Here is a 6,405-nt window from a genome sequence, read left to right as displayed (position 1 = left end):
GCGCCACAACTATTGAGCCCATGTGCCACAACTACTGAAGCCCACGCACCTAGAGCCCATGCTCTGCAACAAGAGAGGCCACCACAATGAGGACCCCTGCACCACAACGAAGAGTAGCCCCCACTCGCCACAACTAGAGAAAGCCCATGTGCAGCAACGAAGACCCAACATAGCCAGTAAAATAAATAAATAAATTTATATAAAAAATAATAATAATATGGAAGGGGAAATGGATGACGGTGGAAATAAGACAGGATTGGGCAGAAGTTCATGGCTGGGGGATTGGGGGTGAGTTCATGCAGGTTCAAGAGACCATTCTATATATTGCATATGTTGGAACTTTCCCATAATTATAAAATTAAAAATTAAATTAAGCGGGACTTCCCTGGTGGTGCAGTGGTTAAGACTCAGTGCTCCCAATGCAGGGGGTCCAGGTTCGATCCCTGGTCAGGGAACTAGATCCCACATGCATGCTGCAACTAAGAGTTCACGTGCCACAACTAAGGAGCCCATGTGCTGCAACTAAACAGCTGATGAGCTGCAACTAAGGAGCCCACCTGCCGCAACTAAGACCTAGCACAACCAAATAAATAAATAAATATTTTTTTTAAAAAAACTGATTCTTGACAAAATTAAGTGAAGCAAAACTAACCTGCCCCCAAAATAAAAAATATTTTAGGCATCATGTTGCCAGGCCATGTGGGCCCCCTACAGATGTGCCACCCCTGTCCACCCCAGCTGCAACAGGACAGTATTGAGGGACAGCTCTTCTCTACAACCTGCCAACTCCGTTTCAGTCTTGCGGAGGCAAAGTAAAACTTAGAAGATGCTCTTTTATTTTGGCCCGCTAAAAATCAGTCCCCAAGGGAGAGTCATGCCTCAGTGCTCCCAAAACTATAATACTTTTCTCCAGGATTGTTTCTAACTCAGACTAAAAGCATCTTGATCTTCAGTTTCATCTTTTCCCTATTCCCCACTCCACCCACCCCCTGCCAGCACTGGACTCCAGGGACTGAACCATTTTATCTTCCCAGGCAGTGCCACCCTCTCTTGCCTCTTGCATGTGCCGTCTGTGTGTCTGGAACACCCTGCAAAGGCAGGGAGAGGGTTACAAGTAGAACACAAGCATGAGATTAAATAAATGCAGTAAACAGAGTTACAACACCAAGATTCCATCCCATGTAACTTAATGAGGGACACCCTTCACAGACTGTCACCGTTCCTCTGCAGTGATCCCTTGGCTGTATGTCTGTAAGTACTAACTAGGATGCTGACTAATACTTCGCAGAGGCCAAATATGAGTGACTTAAACAAGATGAGAGCTTGTTTATTTATCCCTTGACAGAAGGTGTTCAGGGAAGGTGGTTTTCTCTGCTCCACGATCTGATCCAGGTAGATCACCTACCAGGTGTGAAGTCCACTTTGGTAAAAGCTTTCTAAAGTCCTGCATTAAGGGGACACACCTGTCTGGGCACCATCCGTTTCTGCTCACCGCTGGATCTCACGATCTAGCACGCGGCAATCGCATCCTGACAAATCCTGTTGCCTGGGATGTGCTGTGCTTTGCACATAATCAAGACTCAATAAATATTAGTTTAATTGGTTTAAATATATGTGTGCCTACAAATATATGTGTGTATATACGTTGAAATTTGTTTATGCGGAGATCCCTGCCAACAGCAGTTGGGGAGCTGTGTAATATACATAAGTATAAAACAAGAGAAGAGCAGCAGAAAACCTCTCCATTGTTAGAGTAATTCTACCTCCAATTAAACTTGGAAAATAAACTGTCTGCATCTCAAGAGGATGCTATTGGGGTTCCCCTTTGCAGTCATCGTGGACTAGTTCTCACACACTCTCCCCATTCTCTTCCGGTCTCTCTGAACTTCCTTTTAAAATCCTTGTTAACCTTCTTCATCTGCCTTTTTCTCGAATGCTGATGCTTCTGAGGTTCCAACCCTAAGCTCCTGCCTCCTTCCCACAAGGGCATGTGCTGTCCCTGGTAGGTTCAGCCAATCCTGTGACCTTGGTGGCCGTCTATGTGCCTGTATCTCCTCAATACATATCACAAACCCAGATCATTCCCCGAGAGCTCCCATCCTTAACACCCCACTGCCCTGTGGGAGGTTCCCTCCCTGAGGACACCTGCTTCACTTTAACCCCTTTTAACCCCTGGCCCCTCATTGTCTCCCCCACAGCCTCTTGTTTCTGGGGTTCCCTGGCACTTACAAGAGAGTTCAAGCTCTGCTAACTTTCTGGGTGTCCATTCGGCTTGTAGGAAACTCATGTACCTTGGCACCAGAAAGGCTGCTCCACTCTGCTCCCAACCCCACTCAAATAGGTGGAGGGACTGGGTGGACCCATTAGCTGACGCTCAGCAAGGGAAGGGACTTCCAGGCTCATCACCACGCAGCTGCCTCCCAGCCCTACGAGCACCTCCACTTTGGTTTGGGGACCCAATGCCCCACATTCCACGTGGTGCTACAGAGAGGGATCAGGCACTGCAGTTCACCTGGTAATGACGGCATTCACCAGGCCACCTACCAGACAGGAGACCTGGCAAGCTACCTCACATCTCTGTGCCTCCGTGTCCCTAACCGTGAGATGCGGACAATAATAGCAACTACCACGTGGGGTTGTGGTGAGATTGAATGAGTTAGTATTCGCAAAGCGTTTAGAACGATGCCTGGTGCATAGTTCATTTAGTTAGCGCTTCATGTAAGTCAACAAACAACAAAAAATGCAAGCAGGAATTTGCTGAGTGAACAAAAGAATGAATAAATGAAAGAACGCAGGTAGCCCAGCAGCCCTGGATTCTAATTGCAGCCCTGCCATGGATGTGCCTTGTGGCCTGAACCCTTGACACTCACGGTGCAGTCTGTGGACCAGGAGCTTCCCTGGAAGCAGAATGTCAGGCCACAGCCCAGACCTACTGATCCGCGTCTGCATTCTAGCAAGATTTCCAGGCGACTCGCGTGCACATTGAAGACAGAGAGCAGCCCGCGTGCCCAACGTTGCTCTTCATCCTCCCCTCCCTTCTCTGTGCTGCAGAAGAGCAGCAGAGATCCGTGCATTCCTCCAGGAGGACCCTTCCAGGTTGGCAAGGCTTTGGGCTGCGTAAGCTGAGACCACCACCAGCCTTCACCCATCACCCTGGCCTGATTTCACATCACCCCAGTGGGCGATTTCAGAGGGCTCAGCCTGCCTGGAACAGACACAGCCTTGGGCAGGCACGTGGCTCGCTCTCTTTGGGAGTCTGATCACACGTGGTCCATGGAGAGTCGGCTCTTCTCTGGGTACAAAGGCTGGGAGAGAAGGGGGACAAGCCTTTGGTGCATCAACCACCTAACTGGTCCTCAAGTCTTTCAATCCATTCTCCACACTGACCTCAGGGTCGACTTCCTGCAGCAAATCTGACTGTTGACCCTGCTCCTCCTCCCCCTCCAGTGGGTCCCCGTTGCCCTGAAGATCAAGTTCAAATCCCTGGGCTTAGCCCACCAGCTCCTTCCCAGCTTGACTGCAACCCAAATCTGCAGCCTCTGTCCTCCCCAACCTTGCTGAGATCTTTCGGGCCAGCTACATGGAAACATTTGCCATGATCTTTCAGGGCTGTGGACTTCCAAGGAAGGATACGACATGAAGAGCAAAGGGGAGGGGAGACACTCCGGGCTGGAAAAAAGTGGCAGAGGCATGAGGTTGGAATACAGCGGATGTATGCAGGGCCCCACACTTTGTTCTTTTGGTTTGGGGGGGGGGGTTAATTACTTTTTATTGGAGTATGGTTGCTTTATAACGTTGTGTTAGTTTCTGCTGTACAGCAAAGTGAATCAGCTATACGTAAAGATATATCCCCTCCTTTTTGGATTTCCTTCCCATTTAGGTCACCACAGAGCACTGAGTAGAGTTGCCTGTGCTATACAGTAGGTCCTCGTTAGTTACCCATTTTATACATAGCAGTGTGTATATGTCAATCCCAATCTTCTAATTCAGCCCACCCTTCCCTCCCCCCTTGGTATTCATAAGTTTGTTCTCTACATCTGTGTCTCTATTTCTGCTTTGCAGATAAGTTCATCTGTACCATTTTTCTAAATTTCACATATGAGCGATGTTATACATTTGTTTTTCTCTTTCTGACTTACTTCACTCTATATGACAGTCTCTACAGGACTCCACACTTTGGATGTGCTGTACTCATTGCCCAGAATGCCCTTTCTTTTCTATTTTCAACTGATAAGCTTGGCCACATCCTTAAGATTCAGCCCCGCTGTACTCACCTCTCTGAAGCTCTTCTTAATCCATCCAGGTAGAGGTAAAGTCTCCCTCCTCTGTGACCAGGAGCATTTTGTGAATGGGTCAACACCACCTGATACATGGCAGTGCCCTTTACTTACAGGTGGCTCTTTCTTTACTAGACTATTGAGGCAGAGACTGTAGCCCCAGATTCTAGCCTAGTACTTTGCATGTTGCGGGTGCTCAGAGTTTGCTGATGGAGAGAATGATTGCATCACTTTCTTTGCTTCTGCTGAATAATTCAATACACCCCAGTAGATGGGGGTTGACTCAAAGGATGACTCAAGAACAACTGGAATATTTAGAAGGCTAGGGCCTAAGAGTCATATAGACCAACATTGTTATATTACAGGTAAGGGAAAAGAGCCCAGAGACATTAAGCAACTTACCCACTGTCACACAGGTACCTCAAACTACAATTCAAACCTAATTCCGCTCTCAGGCTTTTTCGCTTTTCTTTTCAACATTTCAAACATATTCTAAAAAATTAACATATACTCATGGTTTTCAAAAGTTAAATACTCCAAAAGCATATCTCGTAAAATCAAAGTCTTGCTCCTTTCCCTGATCCTTAGGCTCTCAGTTTCTTTCCAATCAGCAGTTCATTGTTATGCTAATATTTGTATACATTTGCATATTATATATATGTATATTTTTTAGACATTCTACGAATATATATGTCCATATATGAGAGTCACCATCTTTTACTTAAACTCACAGTAACAAATACAGACCAAACTATGGATCATGACACATTCAAAGGTTATAAAATCAATTGATCAGGTCAATATAGGTGTGATCTTGTTTGCTTTGTTGTACTGAAAAAGAATGAAATGGGATGGAACAGAGGCTAAGGACATCTAATATGGAAAGATGAAGTATTGTTCCAGGACATTTGTTTCAATCTTTTTTAATCACGCCTATAGAGGTATAATTTGCATATAATAAAAAATACACTCTTTTGAGGTGTAAAATTTGATGTGTTCTACCAAATGCATTCAGTCGTGTGACCACCCCACAATCAAGATACAGGGCATTTCCACCTCCCCAGGAAGTACCCTGATGTGTCTCTAAAGTCATCTCTTTCCCTGTCTTCAGCCCTGACAACCACTGCTTTTCCTTCTGTCACGAGAGTTTTGCTTGTTTCCACGTTAAACAGCTTGTGTTTTTATATATATATTTGTAAATTCCACAATGGCAGAGATCTCTTTTTTTTTTAAATCTGTTTCACTCATTGCTGTCTCTTTCAATGTCTGTTCCAGTATCTGGAAATGTAAATATTTGTTGAAAGACAATGAATGAACGAACAAACCAATGAATGAACGAACCAGTCTGTGATGTAAAATACAGTTTTTTTGTTTTGTTTGTTTTTTAAAGTGTACAGTTTGATATTTTATTTTCTTATTAGTAATGTATATATGGTAATCCCAATCTCCCAATTCATCCCACCTCAAGCCCCCGCCCCAGCCCCGCTTTCCCCACTTGGTGTCCATATGTTTGAATATAGTTCTTACAGTGAGTTATGGTCAAAAAAGTTTGGAAGTCCCAGCTGTAGATGATGCCATAGAGTCTGTACATTTGGGAACTTGTTCCATGTCATTTTAGAGCTGTCGCATTGCTTCTGAAGGCTGCAGAGTATTTCACTGTAAGAGTGCATGCTACTTCTTTAACTGGCCCTCTGTTGATATACGTAGCAGTTATTTCCAATCTTTTCTACGAATAATATCCTTATACATATATCACTAAGCAGATACGTGCATGTGTGTATAGGAGAAGCTCTGAGACATGATATTGCTAGGTCAGGGGTTAGTGCGTTTTTTATTTTGAGAGATATCGCCAAATGGTCCTGCAAAGAGGTTATCCCTTATTGCACTCCCCCAGCAATGCTGCAGAGTGCTGGTTTCTCACCCTCAATGTGTGAGCAAACGTCTTCTTCTTTGCCAGCTTAATAGGTAAACAGGGCATCTCATAGGAGTTTTAGTTTGCATTCTTTTAGCAGTGAGAATAAGCCCCCTTTCTTGTGTTTAAAGGCCACTGTTATCTATTTTTCTATGAACTTAGAACTTTCTGCTTATGCCCTTTGCTTTTTTTGGGGGGTTGTTAGTCCTTTTCCTT

Source organism: Hippopotamus amphibius, chromosome 5, assembly GCF_030028045.1.
Source record: "Hippopotamus amphibius kiboko isolate mHipAmp2 chromosome 5, mHipAmp2.hap2, whole genome shotgun sequence".
Classification (NCBI taxonomy): Eukaryota; Metazoa; Chordata; class Mammalia; order Artiodactyla; family Hippopotamidae; genus Hippopotamus; species Hippopotamus amphibius.
The sequence above is the reverse complement of the archived record's forward strand: the minus strand, read 5'-3'. Positions refer to the sequence as shown.